This window comes from Macrobrachium nipponense, chromosome 14 (assembly GCF_015104395.2).
Source record: "Macrobrachium nipponense isolate FS-2020 chromosome 14, ASM1510439v2, whole genome shotgun sequence".
Lineage (NCBI taxonomy): Eukaryota > Metazoa > Arthropoda > Malacostraca > Decapoda > Palaemonidae > Macrobrachium > Macrobrachium nipponense.
In genome coordinates this window covers 73,033,407-73,056,728 of record NC_087207.1, presented here as the reverse complement: position 1 = coordinate 73,056,728, position 23,322 = coordinate 73,033,407, and positions in this window count along the sequence as shown.

Genomic DNA, 23,322 nt, shown 5'->3' with positions numbered 1-23,322 from the left:
TGATGATTAACCTAAGGTTAAAGAAACGGAAATGGGCGTACCTAAATACTTTGTTGGAATTCATCGGGATTTTGCTGTGGTTTGTGCGTTTATATGTTTCTGTCCATCGAACAGTTGAAAATTATTTTCTGTTATTAGGAATAATCGACTTAACTATTGGTGCACATTCTGATGAACGGTTTTGCGTCTGCAGTACGTATGCATGTGTGTGTGTGTGTATATATATATATATATATATATATATATATATATATATATATATATATATATATATATATATATATATATATATATATATGTTCGGTTTTATATACAACACTTCACAGGGATGATATCCTCTTTGCGAGCTCTTGTACATTTTCCAAATAGTTCCTCCTTATATTTTGTGATGGTCTTCTACTGTTTTCTCGTCAGTATCGTAGCTCCTGCAGAATAGGAGAGTCTTTAGTTCTTTTTTTAAAAAATTTGCTTTCTTCTTGCATGATCTTCACTTCAGCTGGTAATTCATTGTATAGTCTCGGCGCTCAGTGTTCAAATCCTCTCTCACCTGACTTACAATTAGTTCTAGGTTCAAAAATCCTATACACTTCACGTGCTGCATGTCTGTTCACAATATTAATTTCAGGTCTAAAGAAGCTTAGGCAGTTTCTCAAATATGTCGGTTCACCATATATTAGTGCTTTCAAGACTGTTAGAAGTATTTCGTATCCTATTCTTGCTTTTACTGGGAGCCAATGTAGCTCAATTGGTGCTGGAATGGGGAAGGGGAAGTGGCTGGGTTACGAGTTTGTGCCAGATTTGGTCTAGATCAGTCAAGCAGTTCATATTTCTACAGAGCACAAACGTACAGATATTCACTTTAATAGAATAGTGTGTATGTGTTATGAGTGTCATAATTTTGTGGATTTGACAAATGATATAGATTTGAATGTTACTGCTTGTATGATATATGTAACAGTGGCCGAGTATGCGGTTTCTCCAGGGTACTTTCAGCGGAGTGGAACAAGATAAACAAGATTACTGAGAGACAATACCAGACACTATTCTCATTCACTCCAGTGATTCCAACCATCAATTACTCCCCTTCCCCGTGACCTCCTTCCCCGTGACCTCCTTCCGCGTTGAAAGCAAACCAACAGTGTCATTAGTATTGCCTCTTCAACCCAGCACTGGAAGATATTCAGACACAATCTATAAAGGGGTAGTTCTGTCAGCGCACTTCACGCTGTGCACTCGAGGCATTACTTAAGGTTCTTTGCATCATCCCTTCGGTCCTCAGCTGCAACCAGTTTCTTTTTACTGTACCTCCATTCATATTCTCTCTTCCATCTTACTTTCCAACCTCTTCTAATAATTGTTTCTTAGTTCAACTGCAAGGTTTTCCTCCTGTTACACCTTTGGAACCTTTTACTCTTAAGTTTCCAATCGCCATATTCATTGCCAATCGGTTCTTATTTCTGCTAACAGAAATGACACTCATAGTCGTGCCATTCGAACATTTGCTCTCTTTGTCAATTTTCCAAGTATTTTATAGACTTTTCCGATTAATGTTCTTTATAACTGTTCATTAATAAATTAATCTTATTTCTTTAAAAAAAATTTTCATTGGGTCTTCATCCCTCCTTTGTTCATTTGCATTAGGTTCAGTTTTCATAACTTTTATCTAGATTACAAAATTCTTGCGTGTAGAATTTTAATGTGAATGTCAATGTAACAGGAAAAAAACCCCACAACATTCGAAGTCAAATCTCATTTGGAAAAGATTCTGACACAGTATCACTAGAGGTAACAAAATGAAAATTGTCAAAACTCTGGGGAATTCAGGTAGACATTTAATTAATGCCATTGGAAAATTATTTTACTGTAAGCAGTAAAATGAAAATTGTATGCTTGTCATGTGGCAAAACGGAGGCAGTCTTTGAGTTTAAATTACATATTATTTATGCCGATCATGAGAGCAGGGTTTCATGACTTTCTCTTCAGGTTTGGTGTAGAGTGTTAGTTAGACAATATCATGGTCTCAGTTATGCATTTATTGACGATCACTTGTTTCACTGCTTTAACGAAAACAACGCAAAACCATCTACTTCTTCCTGCTTGAGCTAAACTTGTAATGTTCATCAATAACTGAATATGCATCGGAAATCTGCATCGGATAGAATTAGTATTGGGTCTTAGATTTACAGCAAACAACTGGTAATATGTAGTTTTACGTGATATCAGTAAATTTCATCTAACAGTGGCATGTATTACAAAGTAAGAATGTAAACAGTTCCAGCGACTTCTGTCTTTCTTGCAGTGTTTTTATTTTATTTTATTTTATTTTATTTTATATGCTACATAGCACCTTCGTCTTCAGCCTCCCTTCTCAAAGGACTACCAGCTCAGGACACGTCCAAAACATCTCCCTTTCATCATTAACTCCTCTGCTTGTGCTAATTTCCCTTATGGTATCATTTGTCGCTGTATCCCACCTTCTAATTCCTGCTATCTTCTCAAAGCTTCATTTTCAAATGGACAAAATCTTTTATATATGATTTCACTGGCATACTATGATTGCTGTCCTCATAGCAGCACAAATAGCACAAGGTTTTCGTATAATCTTACTGTTGTACGCAGCTCAGTCTATGTGATTTCCAGGTCTTATTTAGTCAAGCCCATTGTTTGATTTGCTTTCTTAAGTTTCGTTAGAAAGTAACTCAAAGAACATGTACTGTATCATTTCTCCTAAATTGCTGAAAGAATCAATCTTATAGGCTTTTCTCCATCTAATGTTATTCCATCCCATTTTGTATCCTCTGTTCTCTTTACTTTTTAATATGCGCACACAAAACACATACACACACACATTAGCAGACCAACCCAGAGCTGCCTGAGGGAACTCTGAATGACAGTCTGCGGGTAGCATGAGTGAAGAGCACAGGTGGAGGGAGTGAGTAGTGGGAGGGGGAGGAGAGAATAGAGCGGTTTATGTTGAGGTCCAAGTGATGGTTCTACTTCTTTCATGTGGACATTCATCCTTCGAACTGTCACGGGTGAACTGACCGTATTACTGTGGTGACTGTCCCTTTTATTCAGGTATTACTGTGCTGCCTGTCCCCTTTAACCAGGTATTACTGTGGTAAGTTTCCCTCTTATCTAAGCACTACTGTGGTGACTGTCCCTTTTATCCTGGTATTATTGAGCTATTTGTCACCTTTAATCAAGTATTACATTACTGCCTGTCCCTATTATCCAGATATTGCTGTGCTGACTGTTCCTTTAGCAAGGTATAGGGGGCTTATTGTTGTAAGGTAAACAAGATGAACATTAGGTCTTTTTCTTCAAAGTTATGCCCAAGATTATTTTTTTTTTTTTTAAGATTAAGTACTTAGATATGATGGTGGTTATGGCACAGAGTTTGTAAGAATTTGTATTTTATTGGCAAGTTATGATTAAGACACGTTTGGCTGTAGATGAATACTGAAGAAAAGTAATTTCATTGCCAGTACATTTTTAATGAAGGGGCAGGTCTGTCACAGAAGTATTGGTTCTATTACTACTATTTTTCCGTGCCCAGGATTGTAAGGTCTGGCTGGTGTGCTGGTGGAAGTTTTATTTTGAATTAAGTCTATGGTTTGATTTTGAGTTATAATCGTTCTGGGGTGACATATACGCTGCTTGCTAAAATTTTGTCTTGGTCTGTCAAGCAGTTCGGATTTCTGTAGTACAAAACTTTAAAAACATTAACTTTTAATATATAGTATATATATATATATATATATATATATATATATATATATATACAATTTATTTTATTGATATACTTATATCCTTGCGTCATTACCAATTGCGTGGAAATATACTTATATCCTTGCGTCATTACCAATCGCGTGGAACTATACTTATATCCTTGCGTCATTACCAATCGCGTGGAAATCACTGTTTTAGATACACTCCCAAATTTTAAAACTCATAACTGGGATTTATTTGCAACCTTCCGCAGAAATGGCATCCAGTTACATCTTTATAGCCTACACGTTCCTGCGTCACTCAAGACGAAAGTGCTTGTAATTTTGCCTTAAAGACTGCTATAAAATTATAGTCCCTTTATAAGCTGCTTTAAAATACAAACCGTTTTAAAATAGCGGAAAGGGTGCAGCAGCAATACTGGAAATACTCAATTGTGAATTTAATTTCTCTCTCTCTCTCTCTCTCTCTCTCTCTCTCTCTCTCTCTCTCTCTCTCTCTCTCTCTCTCTTAGCGCGCTTACCCCAGCCCCCATCATCCTCCTCTCGCTCTTGTTTAATATTTTTATAGTCGGTGGAATAAGGTAAGCGGTGCTTGCCATGACATTGAATTCTCAGCAGTGTACATATTTACTCCGCCGTGTAAACAGCGAGACTTCCACGCAGTAACACCCATTCTGGTGTAAATGAAAGCAGTGATTTCTGGGCATATATACTCATACCTCAGCGACAATAAACAGTGTTTATCGCTAGGTGAAGTCTCCTTCGCGCTAAGCCGAGATTTAGCAAGATTCAAGCATACGGGAGATCCGGGCGGTGGTGAACAGCGCTCGGGAGGGAGACCTCCAGGCTCCGCCGGCGTTGTTCGAGGACGGGCTGGAAAGCGAGCAGCGAGGCTTTGCTGGAACTCGATCGCCATCTGTTTTAAAGGGAAAGCACGACGTTCGCGCATAACTCGGTGTCAGCTCCGTTTATTTAAGTACGATTCTGCAACGAGTTTTCCCGGGAGGAGGAGGAGGAGGAGGAGGTGGTGGCGGTGTTAGGAAGCGGAGTTAAACTCCCGGATTTAGAGCTGTGTCATATTGTTGCTCACGCGCAGGAGCCCCTGCTGACGAGTTACGTACGGCCTCGGCTGATTTTAATTCTGCTGTGATAACAGATGCTTCCCGCTGTTTCCTGTTTTGTTCACTTTTAGACGCTTCTTTACTCACGATGTCAGAAGTATACTTTTACTTATTTTTTATATTATGCATTTAAGTTTTACTTTAAGAGTTCATGTTCCTTCGGCGTTGAATTTTATCCTAAGCATCTAATGTGTTTTACACTTGGAAATGTTAAGTGTTCTTAATATCCATAACGGGTTCTTGTAAGTAGCGATAAGATTACTATCATCGGGGTGTTGTAATTGCATCGAAAAATGTATATAAATGGGAAACGTCAGGGAACGGAAGAGTGTAGTACGTGTCTTCAGTCAATATTTAGATGTAATTCCCTTTTTAGCTTTGGTTACCAGAATTCCGTTTTTTTTCTCTCCTCTTTTGTTTATTCTCTTCAATAGGAATTTTTATCAGTCCGTGAAAAACTACATGATCATATAACACCATTATTTCAATATAATAGTAAGATTTTTCACCAACTGAGAAAAAGTGTACAAGACTCAGTACCGCCAGTGATTCCTGCTTAAAACTTTTCTGTTGCTGTGTGATTTTTAAATTAGTTATTCAAATGCTCTGGTGTACTTTTCCTCCAGGTTTACAGTACACTTTAATTTTCGTCATTTATCTTTTGTGAATGTGTATTTATGTGGGTGTATTTGATGTTTATTTTTGTTTAATTTAGTTGTACTTTAATACACACACACACACACACACACTCATAGAAAACATAGTATATAATATTGGCTTTCTCGCGTGTGTTTGAATTGGAAATAATAATAATCCTAATGGAATAAGCCGAGGGTATCGATATGTTTTTCATTTCTACTGACATTACCATCCAAGGTTGAGGGGGACAAAGTTACAAATATAATATATATATATATATATATATATATATATATATATATATATATATGGTATATATAATTATAGTAGATGTACCTCTGTCCTTACCCTTGGTTGGTACAGACAGAAAAAGGAGCCAGTATATGGATGCTCGTGGCATACTCTAATAGGATCATTATTATTCATGCAATAAAGATATTCGCATTAAACGCAATAAATAAACTCTTAAATGGCGAAGCTTCAGTAGGGTAGAATCACCAGGAGGCAAAGCAGATGAAAGAAAATTGCAATTATTGCATAAATATAAATAAAAGTCAGCAAACTGATAACAATGTAAGATTGAATACGCAAGGAAAATTGCATCTCCCTTGTCAACTGGTGCATGACTTATTTTTTTTCCTTCAGATCTTTAGTCGTTAGCGGAAATCAAAAGAGCGAGGGGAAGGGAGCCATTATATTCAAACACAGCCTCATTTCTATTACTCGAAAATTTCTGTCTTTTTGTAACAAGGAGGATTTTTATTTCTTTTATATCCGGGAATTTTTGGGTCGTCTTTTCTAACGAGGAGGATTTTTACGTCTTTGCCACTTAAAGACACGAGTGCGGATTCTGAGTAAGGAAAGATAATGATGCAGTATATGGCTAATTGGGCCTTGATGGAAGTTACTTGGTAAATGTTCAGGAGCTGATGATGACTTTTGCCATATAATTGTAGGTCAGCTTGGGATTAATAGTTAGGTCATATATAAAACTATGGATACGAATGTGTGTGTATATATATATATATATATATATATATATATAATATATATATATATATATATATATATATATATATATATAAAATAGTATATATGTCACTCATATCCACAGGTGAAAAATAAGAGACGGGGCGTAGGTCCTGACCTGTTTCGACTTGCAAATGAAGTCGAAACCGGTCAGGACCTACACCCCGTCTCTTATTTTTCACCTTTGGATATATGTGATAAATCAATCACGTGCTAAAGTATATAATATATTATATATATATATATATATATATATATATATATATATATATAATATATATATTATTGTGTATGTGTGTGCGTGCCTGTGTACTTGTGCGTCATGCCTTGGCTAATCTTTCAGTTAGGCTTAAGGATTGTCTGAAATGTAGATTTTTGTCCTTAACTGCCTAATCCATGGATTAGATAGACTACTCAGTAGATTAGGTAGTCTGCCTAGTCTCGACATATGGCATTCATTTGTTATACTCTGTGTTTATCTGTGGATATCATATGGATTCGTGCAAATATTTAGCTGTTACTTCGCTCAGTAGTTTTTGAAATTTTTTTTTTTTTTTTTTTTTTTTTTATTTTCCCTCACGCTTCCCCTGAATATATGGTTTATTCTTATCCTCTTGTCTCTTGGTATTGTGTCGTAATATGCCTCTGAATTCTTGTATTTTAGCAGCTAACTAACTTAACACACGAAGAGCACGGTAAAAATAAAAATAAAACGTGAGTTGTGAACTTGGAAAATGACCATCAGTGTTTAATTGCAAACACTTCCAACAAATTGCACAAACTAGTTGTGCATAGGTTTATTTTCAGGCATACAGCAAAGTTGGTGAATTTATTTTGCAGGTACTTTTGACCTGGTGATCTTATTTGCTTGCGTACAAACATCCTGTTTTATCGAGATATTATTATAGGAAAGATGTACGACACTGTGAACATAGAACTGCTAGTATGCGTTTAATTTTGTTCAAATCTCTCTCTCTCTCTCTCTCTCTCTTGCTGAGATTTGTTTTTTGTCTGATTTTACTTGAGCGTTATATGGCTTTTGTGAACGAAATTTGTATTTTATCTCAAAACATTTGATATATATAATGTCTTAATATTTATTATATATCTAGTTTGTGAGTATTAGTATGCGCTTGCCTGTGTCAGGATATAATGATGATTATTTTTATAAAATGGCGGCAAGATGAGCTCGTCATTGGTCAAATTGCTCGTGCCTAGAACGAAGGATGGAAGGTAGCTGGTGGAGCAGCTGCAAGTCCTTTGTCCTAGTGCTGAGAATGGAGACACGATGAGCTCATCATTGTTTAAATAGTTTATGCCTAGAACGAAGGATGGAAAGTAGCTGGTATGGCTGATGGAAATCCTTTCTCCTAGTGCTGAGGATGGAGACAAGATGAGCTCGTCATTGGTCAAATAGTTCATGCCTAGAACGAAGGATGGCAGGCAGCTATTGGGGCTGCTGGAAGTCCTTTATCCTAGTGCTCAAGATGGAGATGAGATGAGAATGTCATTGGTCAAATTGCTCATGCTTAGAAAGAAGCATATAAAGCAGCTGGTGGGGCTGCTGCAAGTCCTTTGCCCTAGAGCTGAGGATGGAGACACGATGAGCTCGTCATTAGTCAAATATTTAATTCCAAGAACGAAGGATGGAAGGCAACTGGTGGGACTGATGGAAATCCTTTCTCCTAATGCTGAGGATGGAGACCAGATGAGCTCATCATTGGTCAGATTGTTCATGCCTAGAATGAAGGATGGAAGGCAGCTTGAAGTCCTTTCTCCTAGTGTAGAGGATGGAGATGAGATGAGCTTATTATTGGTTAGATTGCTTGTGCCTAGAACGAATGAAGGAAGGCAGCTAGTGAGGCTGCTGGAAGTCCTTTCTCCCAGTGCTGAGGATGGAGATGAGATGAGCTAGTTACTGGTCAAATTGCTTGTGCCTAGAATGAAGGAAGGACGGCAGCTGGTGGGGCTGCTGGAATCCAGAGCTAAGGATGTAGACGGGATGTGCTCATGATTGGTCAAATTTCTCGTCCTTAGAACGAAGAATGGAAGGCAGATTGTGGGGTTGTTGGAAGTCATTTGTCCTAGTGCTGAGGATGGAGACGAGATGCGTCTGTCATTGGTCAAATTCCTTGTGATTAGCACACAGGATTGAAGTTAGCTGGTGGGACTGATAGAAGTCCTTTTTCCTAGTGCTGAGAACCCAGCTAACAAATGGATGTTGCTGGAATGTTGCAGCCCCGTTGCATTTGGATTGCAGTAACTTTGGTTTGTATGTTTCAGTAACGTCAAACTGTCGAATCCCAGTAACGTTGGCTCAACATTGCAAGTAGAACTCTTGCAACATTGTGAAAGTGCAAAGTTTGCGATATATTCATGCAACATTCATGTAATGGTACAAGGTTATAAATTGGATTAAAAAAGAACCTCATTGGATTTGATTTTATTTTATACATAATCAACATTCAAAATTAATTATCTGACAGCTCTACTTCATTGTCCGACAGGTTTATTATAACCAGATCATCTCAGTGGTCTTTTTGCATGAAAATATATAAAAAAAGGAAATCAGTCAAATTCTTCTAAAACATTTCAATATAGTATATATATAAAAATACATACACATCTACATCTACACACACACACAAATATATATATATATATATATATATATATATATATATATATATATATATACATACATATATACTATATATATATATATATATATATATATATATATATAATGTAGTATGTATATATATATTATTCGAGCTACAAATGTCCTTTAATATCTAATTCGCTCTACCTCAGAATTTATATATTTTCACTGTTAGCCGAATCGGTAACGTTTAATACATATATGAAAATATATCAATTCCGAGGTAGAGCGAATTAGATATTTAAGGGCATTTGTAGCTCGAATAATATATTTGAATCACGGGGATGTGATAATTATTCATATATATATATATATATATGTATATGTATATGTATATGTATATATATATATATGTATATATGTATATATATGTATATATATATATATGTTATATATATATGTATATATGTATATGTTATATTATATTATATATATATTAGTATATATATATATTTATATAGTTTAAATATTTTATATATAGATATAAGATATATATTAATATGTATATATTTATATATATATATATATATATATGTATATATATGTATATATGTATATATGTATATATGTATATATATATATATATATATATATATATATATATACCTATATATATACCTATATACCTATATACCTATATATATATATATATATATATATATATATATATATATATATATTTATATATATATATACCTATACACATACACACACACTGGGTGTTTCGAAATTAGAGCCCCTGCTCCACAGAACAAATGGAAAGTTATGAAGTTTTCTGCTCTAGCTTATATCGAAGTTTCTATTAAGCTATTTGTCATTTTACATTTCTCGTATTTTCAGAATGAGTGACGGAGTTAGATACAGCCATGGCTGACGACTCAGAGGAAATCAGATGGATTGACCGAATCCAGGCTATACCCTTCAGAGAGGCCAGGGATGCTGGTGCATCCTTCATTTCACATTCCTGGATAGCTAAATAAATGAAAAGAGATTAATCCTTTGTTAAAAGAAATTGGAACAAAAATCCATATGACTGTCCTCACGATAAGAGTGAGACTCTTGGAAGGCCTGAAGTCCTTACCCAGGAGTCAAAAGACATCATAGCTGAGGCAGTGGGTAGACCAAGAAAGTCTTTATGTAAATGGCGCTTGAACTAGAAACAAGAAGGGGAATGAAGAGAAGTTATAGTGCTGTATATCGTAAGTTGAAAAAATCTGGTATCAAGCCATTTCATGTTGTCAGCAAGCCCAACATCACTCAGCAACAGAGAAGACAGTGCATGGTTTTGTGGTTCATTTCTTAAAGATTGGGATTAAGCTTACTTTCTCCATGTTCCTGCATCAGATGTATTCTTCATTTACTCGGACAGGAAGCCAAATCATAAAAATGACATAATTTGGGCTGCAAAGTTAGATGATATCAGAGAGGACATGCGCTATCGCCAAGTTGTGAAATTTCCTGAGTGTTTGGGAATTTTTCTGTTTCACAGCCAAACAGCTAATGTGGATCATCAAAGAAAGAGGACAGTCATGGAATAGTGAATACTTCAGAGAAACTGTGCTTACTGGTGAAGTATTTCCTTTCTTCAAAGATCCTGAAAATGTGTTATCTGTGGAAGAAGTCACATTTTTGCATGATAAGGCACCATGTTTCAAGGCTCTTCAGACACAGGAGCTGCTTTGAAACAGTGGTATCAATTTCTTCTCATTAAGTGAATTTTCAGGTAGCTCCCCTGACCTTAATGTGTGTGAAAACATTGGTAGTATCTTAAAGAATCATGTTGAAGCGCGCACAGTGAACTATGATGGTATACCAAGCCTCGACGACCTGCGAAGAGAGGTGACCGAAGTGCTCAGTGAAATGGAGTTTGAGTCTCTACTTTTTAGATGATTTGCTGAAATCATACCCTTCAAGAATGCAGGCTGTGGTACAGGCAGATGGATGCCACACAAAACATTAAATGCTCAGAGAGAAACTTAAATAAATACCTGTTCTGAATTACTTTTGTTTTTTTCCATATCAACTTTATGCTGTAGAGGTGGGGGGGGGGGACTAATTTCGGAACACGCTATATATATATATATATATATATATATATATATATATATATATATATATATATATATATATATATATATATATAGCGTGTTCTGAAATTAGAGTCCCCCACCCTCTACAGCATAAAGTTGATATGGAAAAAACAAAAGTAATTCAGAACAGGTATATATATATATATATATTATATATATATATATATATATATATATATATATATATATATATTTTTTTTTTTTTTTTTTTTTTTGTGTGTGTATACCAAACAGTATGCAGTCCTTAGCCTAACTTGACTGTTGATGTAGGCTACAGTTAGCCTGTTCTTACATACATAACAGGTGACAACTCTAGAATTGACATTTTCATAAACTAATGGTTGGTGGCACATTTGCAACCACAGGCAAGCTCAACGTCGTGTAACTTAGTTAGGTATGTAACATTACCATCACAATTCTTGTTAATTTGCTGATGTAACATTACCATCACAATTCCTGTTAATTTGCTTCTCCATCAAGACAAAAATACGAAAGAGCACTGCTACGTGTCTGGAACGATAACCAACAGTGCGATTCGAACTTAGTAGTAGTAGTAGTAGTAGTAGTAGTAGTAGTAGTAGTAGTAGTAGTAGGCGTGATTCGTCTGTAAAACTGCACCCTTGCTCATTTTATTCGTCCTTTGTTTGCATGTGTTTAAGTTTTTTTAATACCATAAATATTTTACAAATTCTTAACTATTCTCAATTTCTCCTTCAGTAGATCTGCAACTAGGCACTTAGTTAGCTTACATTTACACACACACATACACACACTCGATCATAGGAAACCTCAACTTCGAGTGGTTATTGATAAGATAAAAACCAATTTGTTATTCCAGTCCACCAATTATCAAGGGCATTGCCATTATTTTAAATTGAAGGATTTTTATCATTACAGTGAGTGTTAGATTCGGCTTGTGGGTGTTTGTCATTTAGGGAACACTACTGCAACGTTGCAGCCATACCCGTAGTTTCAAAGTTTGTTCTTTATATATAGTAAATTTTAATAAATTTTTCAGAATCACCAATGCAAAACAGAGTAAAACTGAAACAAGAAATCTTAGCCAATAAAAATATTCAGTGCTACAGCTGCTTGCCCCAGGACTTAGCTGTAGCGCTGTATATGCTTATTGGCTAAGATTTCTTATTTCAGGTTTTCTTCGCTTGCATTGGTGACCCTGCAAAATTTATTAAATTTTTATATACAATTAACATACTAAGAAACTAAGAGCACGGCTGCAACGTTGCAGCAACGTTTCCCAGAATGTCAAACATCCACCAGCCTACTTACAGTCTGTTTGCAACGTTGCAATTACGTTTGGTGTTAGCTGAGTAGTATCATGGTTTAATTTACTGTCTTTACAACAGTTTCAACTAATTCTTCATTCACAGTTTCATCACATTTATTTCAGTATTCGACATTAGCGATATTATGGAAATGAACCATTTCCTCAGCACAGGGGAATATTTTTTTTTTTTTGCTACGGTTATTAGCAATTAATTATTTTTCAATTTTTCACTTGGTGAAATTGAATGACATGACACTCTATGCAAGAGCGTGTTTATTATGAAATTTTGTAATACCTTTGATGTTAAGATAGAGGCTTAGACGTATATGCAAGACCATACAGAAGGAGTAAAGCACTGAGAGAGAGAGAGAGAGAGAGAGAGAGAGAGAGAGAGAGAGAGGGGGGTTGCAGTTGATGGACTTACACAGTTTTACAAAGACAGGCAGGCAGAAACAGACGAAAATACAAGCAAAATTAATAAATTACTGAGAAAAGGAGAGGGGAAAAAACCAGTTGAAATACAATACACTTTTCATGACTAAGAAAGTAAAATTGCTCTCGGAACAGCCGAATACAGCTTGAAGATGCTTTCTCAAACAAATTTCAGCAAGGCTAATCTCTGCGCTTTCATCTCGCGTGTAATACGAGCGTCAGGCGATTAAATCTAATGCCCCGGCTTCTCAAACCGCTCTAGACGAGATGGAAAGGGAAGCTCTTGAAAGGAGAAAATTGTATGCTCTTAATACAATGTTGGTTACGAAATTTATTGTTCGTATATATATACCTGCTTATAAATATATATATATATATATATATATATATATATAGATATATATATATATATATATATATATATATATATATATATATATATATATATATATATATATATATATATATATATATATGTATATATATATCTATATATATATATATGTATATATATGTATATATATATATATATATATATATATATATATATATATATATATATATATATATATATATATATATATATATATATATATATATATATATATATATATATTATATATATATATATATATATATATATATATATATATATATATATATATATATATATATATATATATATATATATATATATATATATATATATATATATATATATATAACTGAATCACGAAAGTTAGGAACGTGATAAATCCACAAATAAAGATATATGCCGTCTTTTATTTTCTTTCGTGGTATATATCTTTATTTATATATATATATATATATATATATATATATATATTATATATATATATATAGTATATAGTATATATATATATATATATATATATATATATGTGTGTGTGTATATGTGTATATGTATATATATATATATATATATATATATATATATATATATATATATATATATATATATATATATATATATATATATATATTTATATGTATGTATGTGTATACATATGTTTAAGGAGCAACAATATAAGTAGATTTGCAAGATGATTGAAATTGATCATCTGTTACCATTACTCATTGTTGCTTAAAACCAATATTATTTATTGGTTTTAAGGAACTTTGCCTGTATCTTTCCTTCCCAGGCCATTTTTGGTAATGAAAAGAATTGCTTTGGGCAACAGACTTTTTTGGGTCATCCTGCGTGTAGGAGACACAAGATTTCGATCCATGCGGGTGTTAACGGGATAACAGGCGGAATACCTGGTGTTTTTCTGCCTTATGAGGACGTGATTAAAACGGAGGACATGGAGATTATTTAAAAAGGAGATGGGCTCGGTGATAGTAATGGCGGTGATAAGGTTGTTACGGAGAGAGGTAATATTTAAACCCACGTTGGTGATAGGGGAAATGATTGTCAAATTGAAGGAAGTGAGAAAACCTACGGATGTGTTCGTTATTGAAAATAGTGAGAGGCTTAGAGGGGTTATTAGCACGGCATCGGTGAACAGTGTATCCATGGATAGGACCACGTGGTTGGAGTTACTAAACTGTAATGATACAGTTAGGAGATACCAGAAGAATACATATATATTGGATTTCCAAGATTGGAGTCGTGATACTGGTTCAGTGGCTATCGTAGAGGGGAAACCTGAGTTTTCAGAGGCAGAAATGCAATCAAGGAAACAGATATTTAGAGAACATTTAACTAATGCGGATTATAATGAACATGTTGAAGCGATAAGCGAGCTCTTGGCAGAATTTGGGGATACGGTAGCCTTACAAGGTGATAAATTGGGGTTGACTAATGTGTTAGAGCATAAGGTAAATTTGGAGAGTGGCACAAGACCTATTTATATTCCTGCATATCGCATACCTTTCAAAATCAGAGAACAGGTAGACAAAGAGGTCAATAGATGGGAGGAAGAAGGAATCATTAAACCTAGCGTGTCTCCTTATAACTTTCCCTTGCTAGCGGTGCCTAAGAAGGACGGTTCTGTCAGCGTATGCGTCGATTTTAGACGTTTAAATGAAAAGACGATCCCTGACTGCTATCCAGTCGCTTGCATACCAGATCTTTTTGTTGAAATCGGGGGCCATATTTATAGCTCAATTGATTTGGCGCAGAGTTTTTTGCAGGTCCCTCTTAGTGAAAGTGGCAAGGAATATACCGCTTTTTCAGTGCCCAAGGGACACTATGAATTTACGCGAATGCCTTTCGGTTTATCGGGCAGTCCGAATGACCTTTACCAGGTTGGTGAACACAGTTTCGCACGGGTTATTGGGCAAAAATGTTTTTGTGTATATGGATGACATATTGATCGCAACAGACACGATCGCACAACACCTGGAAGTGCTTACATAAGTACTTAGGAGGCTAGATTAGCGGGGTTGAAAATTAAGCTAGCTAAGTGTTCGTTCTTGAAAAAGCAAATTACATATCTAGGCCATGTCATACCTGAGGAAGGGGTTTGAGTATATGACGATAAAGCAATAGGGAATTTTCGCACTCCCAGATCAAAGAAAGATTAAGTCATTCCTGGGTATCACCGGTTTCTTCAGGAGGTTTGTGAAAGGGATCTCTAATATAGCAGCTCCCCTAACAGATGTATTGTGGGAAGACGTTCAATTTTAGTGGAAGGAGCCCCAGGCGGAGAGTTTTCAAAAGCTCAAGGACGGCCTAATGAATCCCCCTGTTTTGAAGTTCCCAGATTTTAGCAAACTTTTACATTAGTGACCGATGTCAGCCAGGAAGGTATAGGTGCTTGCCTTATGCAATAGTTTGATGGGAAAATCCATCCCATAGCTTTTTATAGCAGGAAGTTCAGGACAAAGGGCAGCAATGAGAGATCAATGGCTCTCATAGATAAAGAAGCCTTTGCAATAGTGTCAAGCTTGGTTCATTTTAAAATGTTACTGATGGGGAATAAAGTAGCTCTTACAGACCACAAGCCATTATTAGATCTTTTCAACAAACCCATTTTGTCGCCTAAAAGAGCTCGATGGTTTTTAACTATCGGAGATTTTGATGCAAAGCTCAAATATATAGAGGGCAAATTTAACGTAGTTGCTGATGCTCTCAGTAGAAGTTTTCACAACACGGAAGGATTCCAAGTCTTGCAAGTCACTAGCGAGGCTATACAATGGGATATGGGTCTCATAGAGAAAAGGCAAGATGAAGATGAGATTGTAGCAGACGCGAAAGCGTTTCTTAGAGTTAAATTAGTCAGGAAACGTTATAAGTTGCCTTTTTCGGGTTTGGAGTTAGAAGGTAATCTGTTGGTTAGGAAAATTAAATATAAATTGTGAACCAGTTAAAGTAAAGGAGATAAGACACAGATCGTAATTCTGAAAGTCCTAATTCCAGTGGTTTTGGATATAGATCATTGCAGGTTCGGTAGTCCACACTTGGAAATAGTAAAAACGTATGATGAGGTTCGTGCTAAATACATTTGGAAAAACATGGGGAAAGATGTGGAAAATTTTGTGAGAAATTGTACAGTGTGCAACACATGTAAGCCTGCAAGAATAACTTCATGCAAATTAGGATCGTATCCTATACCGAGTAGACCTTTTCAGAGAATACATATGGATATCCTGGGGAATTTTTGTGAGTCTAGGTATGTGAACAAGTACTTGTTAGTGATAATTGATGAACTTACTAGGATAGTAGAAATTTTCCCGCTTAAGCATAAAACGGCTGAAGAAGGAGCCGTAGCGTTTTTCAATGGTATCCTTTGCAGATATGGCCCACCCGAAGTTCTATTGACCGACAATGGTAGAGAATTTGTGAACAAAACATTGGAATGTTTAGCGGAAGTCATGGGGATACAGAAAGTAACAATTATTCCATACAGACCTGAGGCTAATGGGTTGTGTGAACGAGCAAACAGGAAAGTGCCCGAGGCACTCAGGAAGACTGTAGGTGGTAATGATAAGAATTCGGACAGATATGTTGATGTTGTTAGGCATAGTATTAACACTATGGTTAGTGATTCCACTAAAATGTCTCCAGTTGAAGCTTTGTTTGGTTGCCCAGCACGAGGCACATTTGATTTGCTAACTATACCTCATCATGGGGAGGATACGATCGAGGCGTTGGTATGCACAGCGAGAGAAGGACATGCTTGGTCTCAGCTATAATCTCGAATCCACAACCAGAGAAGTTTGAAGGTCCTTTTAAAGTCATTGAAGAGAAAATTAGAAACAGATTTGTAGTCTTAGAGGAAAAAACTGGTCGGTCGAGGTCAACACATATCTCGAGATTAAAAAGAATCGGTTGTGGCGATTAATATGTTGTCGCGCAATTGCATTTTTTTTTCTTGCTGTCTGTTTTTTTTGCAATTTGGTGGCGAAATGCTTTTTTTTTGTTTTTTCTTTTATTTCCTTCTACTGTTTTTTTCTTATGTGCAAATCTGCGGCATTTTGGCGTAAGATTTAGGGGTTAATATTTTACGTGGGAAGTTGTTGGAAATACAGCAAATTTTTGTTTTAGCTGAGAAACGTGATGATAAACATGTGATAATTCCTGTGTGTATGATATTTGGGGCTGATTTTCTGTGGTTTAAGAGTCGAATAGGTAGCATTGGGGTTTTATATAATTGGGGTAATGTCGTGGGGAGTTATGATTTAAGGACAATTTTTTTGGAGGGTGGGGCGGTGGTGGGGGCACCTTGGTGATATCCTGATAAGTTTGTGGAATGTGATTATGTGGTGTCAGTATAGAATTTTTTTGGAGAATAAGGGTTTCTGGCATTGCAAGTCTTGACTAGACAAATCTGTAGTGCGGTTCGAAGCACCTGAATTGTTCACAGGTGGATTTTTGCTAATAATGCTGTGATGAATCCGGTTGCTGATTTTTCCCCTTGGATTTGACTACACGGAGATTTGCACTATTCCCGTAGATGTTGACTATGGCATTCCATGGATATGTATCATGTAAGGGAATTGTTTTCCAGTCGTTTCTGGTCGATGGGATTGTTGCGGTAGCAAATTCCCTAACGGTACATATTGCATTTTGGGAAAATATTGAATTATATGGTTTTTTTTTTCTTTTAGGTGCGCTGTGTAATGGGGGAAAGTTCACTTATTATTGTTGTTATCTTTTTTATTTTATTTGTGTTAAGCTCTAAATCGCATTTCTATTTTAGATAGGAGATATAATTTGTCGGGGTATGTGAGTTAGAGAGAAGGGGTGTTCGGCATTATATTTCATGGAGGTTAGTTATATAAACAATAAAAGGGGTTTTTGCTGTTAGACATTATGGGTTCTCTTTTGATAGTTTGTTTGTTAGATATGGGATTATTTGTGAGGATTCAGTGGGTAAAGATTATATTTTTAGTGCGGAATTTTTAATATTTGACTAGGAGATTGAGTATATTAATTAATGGCGGATTTGTGGGGTAAAGCAAGACTTTAGTTATTTTATGAATGTAGACCTTTTAAATATGGACACACAATGACTCTAGAGAATTCCCAACTTCACGTGATGGTGACGTTGGAAACTACTTCGTTCTACAGTACCAGAGGTCGAGTCGAGTCTACACACGAATGGCGATTCTATGGACTGCCTTTGGAACAGATAAGATGTCTTCGGTATATCATCTCAGGATACGTTCTGGGATAAATCAGGAGTTGTTACGGCCTCTAAGAGAGGTCCGCTTCAGGTTGGATATGAAATAATGAAAAAAAAAAATAAAAATTTCAACACCAACAGTTGGAACTGGGGATACGAATATAGAAAGAAACACTAACACAACAAAGGTTTATTTACAAGCTTACTAACATAGATAAATGCAGAATGGTATCTCCTATTTACATAAAAAGATAGAATCTTACACTGCATGAACTGGGGGAACAGTGAGGCAATTCAAATACTTGCTAGTCAATTTGGCAATCCGAGGCGATGGCTTCTCAAAAGGAAAACGGTGATTGCAGACGTCTTCTTGACTCCTTATTGCAGAAACTAGTCTTCTTGTAAGGCAGGAACTCTCCAAAACCTCTAGCAGGACCTTTTCTTCTCTGAAGTCTGCTCGACGTCGAGATAACACAAGATAATCCATCCACTCCTGAAGACGACTAGACCAGTATCCAACCAACTCTCGAGTAACTTTTTTTCTGATCCTTCGTCGGTTCCTTCGTCTCTAGTCTCTCACAGATAATCTCTGCTGTTGCTGATCTCTCGCTGATAATCTGATCTGTGGCTCTTACTGAGGATATCTCTCTGTGACTAACTGGAGTCTCTCTTTTACGATCTCTACTTCCTCCTGCTACGACCGTCGTATTTATACGGCACTCTGGGGGCGGAGCCTACGGCGAACTTCAGACTCCAGGGATTTCTAGAACTTCTTAGATGAGTCTAGACGAGGTATTGCATCAGAAATCGCGGCGTTTCTCACGTCCCGATGAGTTCCACAACACTCCTGCCGATTCTAGAACCATCATGATAACAGGCACCTCCAACACAATGCGCTAACGCCTCCTTGCTGCCGAACTTCTCGAAAATGCGTTCTCCTTTCCTTTATCTTTCTTTGTTAGGAAGTAATTACCATCACACGCCCCCCAAAAGAGAAAAAAAATGAAATCAACTGATTTTATTTTTTTCTAAAGAGAAGCAAGAATTAAACAGCTTCTTCATTCACTCAACCACTTGTGCCAAAACAGAAAACGGTCATTAGGCCACTCATTCTGAAAACTCTAGAGAGGCTATCTGCTATAACATATCCTTCTCTCTTACTTTTTCCGTTTTCTGAACTCTGCTCAAAACTTTGAAAGACTAAGACACCTCTTGCATCTTTCTCAAAACTAATCTCACTCGGTAACACTGTTACACGGGTGGAGGCCACTGCACAGGGCGTTGTTTATAATTCTGAAGCAAATTTACATTCATTGCCTTTGCTCTACTCTTACCCACATTAATTCTACAATGTATATTTCCCCTCTTCTCTAAAACTAAAAAGGTCCTTCGAACTTATAAGGTAAAAAAGGACTTTCTCTTGAGACTAGTACTAAAACTTAATCTCTTACACACAAACTTCTCTTGTTTGCTCTATGATCAAGTTTTCCTTTAATTTCCCCCTTGACTTCCTCTCGCGTTTTCTTTCGCTAAGTGCCAAGCGCTTCCGTTCTCCTCCGCTAGATGCCAAACATCTCTTAGATTGTTTTTATAATATTCAAGATTAGTTATGCAATCATCTCTACCCTTACTTCTAGGCAAAGTTCCGAAAATATTTATAAATACATTCTCAAAAGATTCGCCTACTGAAGGAATATTACACAACTGAACTCTGGGATTTACTTGAATCGGTTTCCCGGCAATTTGATATTCGTGACAGCTTAAAACATACCTCTTTAAATTATTTTTCATTTTAGGCCAAAAGTACGTCCTACTAATACACTTGAAAGTTTTATTTACTCCGAAATGTCCTTGCTCATCGTGTGCTAACTTCAAAACTAGTTCACGAAACTTCCTAGGAACTACTAATTTTTCTGTGATTCCCCCTTCACTACCTGACTTAGGACGAACATGACACAAAACTTCGTCCTTTACACAAAAAGTTTCCTTACACACATCATCGAGATCATCATCCAGCTCACATTAAAAAATTCGGGTTAGTGTCTCATCCTCTCTTTGCAACTTGACTAGCTCATCCTTATCCAAAACGTTAGAGCCTAATTCATCACCGTAACTAGGACTAGATACAGGTACATTTACTACGTTACTCTCGACAGCTACGCCTTCCGTTTGGCTATCACTGTCAACGAGAGAGTTAGGTCTCTCAGCCACACTCATGCCAAGATCAACCTCGCTACGTCTATCACACTCGTTCGAATCCATGAACTCACTCACGTTCGAATCCACGATCTCATTCACGTTCGAATCCATGAACTTACGTTCGAACCCATGAACTCACTCTCGTTTGAATCCACGAACAAATTATGACCGTAGTCTACGTCTGTATCTAAACCCGACCTAGTTACTACCATTTCAGGCACTGGAATATTCCTCACAACAGGATTCACATTCTTGGATAAAGCTAAGTCATTACCGACAATAATGTCAATGCCATCAACAGGCAAACTGTCCACAACTGCAAGTTTCACTTCTCCTGACACTACCTGACTTTCTAAATTCAACTTCAACAAAGGACAGAGAACACAAGTGTTAGGAAATCCACCTAACATGACTTTCTCTTCCATATTGATTTCTGCCCTGTTCGGCGCACACACTTTTTTAATCAGTGAAACAGCGGCGCCTGTGTCTCGAAGCAAGACTACTTCTCTCGAATCTACTCCACCAAGAGAGGAAACTACGCCTTCTGACAGAAATTCACCAAAAATTTTCCTAGTTTCTCTCATCACATCATTCCTACTCGACGAAAGGTTAACTAGAGACACTGGTTTCTTACCATCCTTCCTTTCTACTGCACACAATTTCTCGCTAAATGCCCTTTCTCATTACATGGGAAACCAGTTAATTCTGAGCCACTAGATGCCAGTTTACTCTTACAAACCTCAGACGTATGACCAGGTTTTCCGCATGTATAACAGGAATAGTCACTTCTTCTCGCATTGCTATTACTAGGACTGAAACCTTTACTGCTTTGTACTCTTCCAGACGAAGGATCATTTCGTTTCTTACTAACACTCAAATTATGAGTTAGACTATATTCGTCAGCTAGCCTAGTTGCTCCTGCAAAAGATACTTCTCGCCTATCCTCTATATAAAGTTCAATCTCAGGAGATACGTTATCTTTGAAGTTTTCTAACAACACTAAGTTCTTCAAACTATCAAAATCCTCAACCTTAGCAGAAGTTAACCAATCAAAAAACAGACTTTCTAACTTCTTACCGTATTCTACATACGTAATATTTTCATCCTTTCTCAAATTTCTAAATTTCTTACAGTACGCCTCTGGTACTAACCTATACGTGCTAAGAACGGTTTCTTTCACGATATCGTAATTATCACATTCCTCCTTAGACATGCAACTATACACAGTAAGCGCCCTACCACTCAAAACTGACTGCAAATATAAAGTCCACATTTCTTTAGGAGAACCTACTCGTTCCATTAACTTCTCAAAACACATGAAATATGTCGTAACATCTTCCTCATCAAACTTTGGTACTAATTTTAACACTGTGCTCATACCTAACCTATCAGTTTCATTTTCGTTCTGGCCTAACTGACTGTTAAGAGTGCTTTGTCTTAAAACCGAGCGATTTCCAACTCATGCATACGCTCTTTCTCTCTCTTCCCCTGCTCATGCATATGTTCTTTCTCTCTTTCCTGTTGCTGCATTTCTCTCTCAGCTGCTCTTTCCTCTCTCTCAGCTGCTCTCTCCTCTCTCTCGGCCGCTCTTTCATCTCTCTCATACTTTTCCCTTTCTTTCCTTTCAACATACTCACGGAGATCGTTCCCCTCTAGACCTAGTAGCTTACCCGACTCAATAAACTTTCACCATCTCACTCATTCTGCTTCTTTCTATATCCTCCCTGTTTCAAACTGTTAAAGTGTTGATAGCCTAAGCAAGGTTGCCACAATGTTACGGCCTCTGAGAGAGGTCCGCTTCAGGTTTGATATGAAATAATAAAAAAAAAAAAATTTCAACACCAACAGTTGAAATTGGGGATACGAATATAGAAAGAAACACTAACACAACAAAGGTTTATTTACAAGCTTACTAACATAGGTAAATGCAGAATGGTAACTCCTATTTACATAAAAAGATAGAATCTTACACTGCATGAACTGGGGGAACTGTGAGGCAATTCAAATACTTGCTAGTCAATTTGGCAATCCGAGGCGATGGCTTCTCAAAAGTAGAGCGACAATTGCAGACGTCCTTTTGACTCCTTATTGCAGAAACTAGTCTTCTTGTAAGGCAGGAACTCCCCAAAACCTCTAGCAGGACCTTTTCTTCTCTGAAGTCTGCTTGACTTCGAGATAACACGAGATAATCCATCCACTCCTGAAGACGACTAGACCAGAATCCAACCAACTCTCGAGCAACTTTTTTTCTGATCCTTCATCGGTTCCTTCGTCTCTAGTCTCTCACGGATAATCTCTGCTACTGCTGATCTCTCACTGATAATCTGATCTGTGGCTCTTACTGAGGATATCTCTCTGTGACTAACTGGAGTCTCTCTTTTACGATCTCTGCTTCCTCCTGCTACGACCGTTGTATTTATACTCACTCTGGGGGCGGAGCCTACGGCGAACTTCACAGACTCCAGGGATTTCTAGAACTTCTTAGATGAATCTAGACGAGGTATTACATCAGAAATCGCGGCGTTTCTCATGTCCCG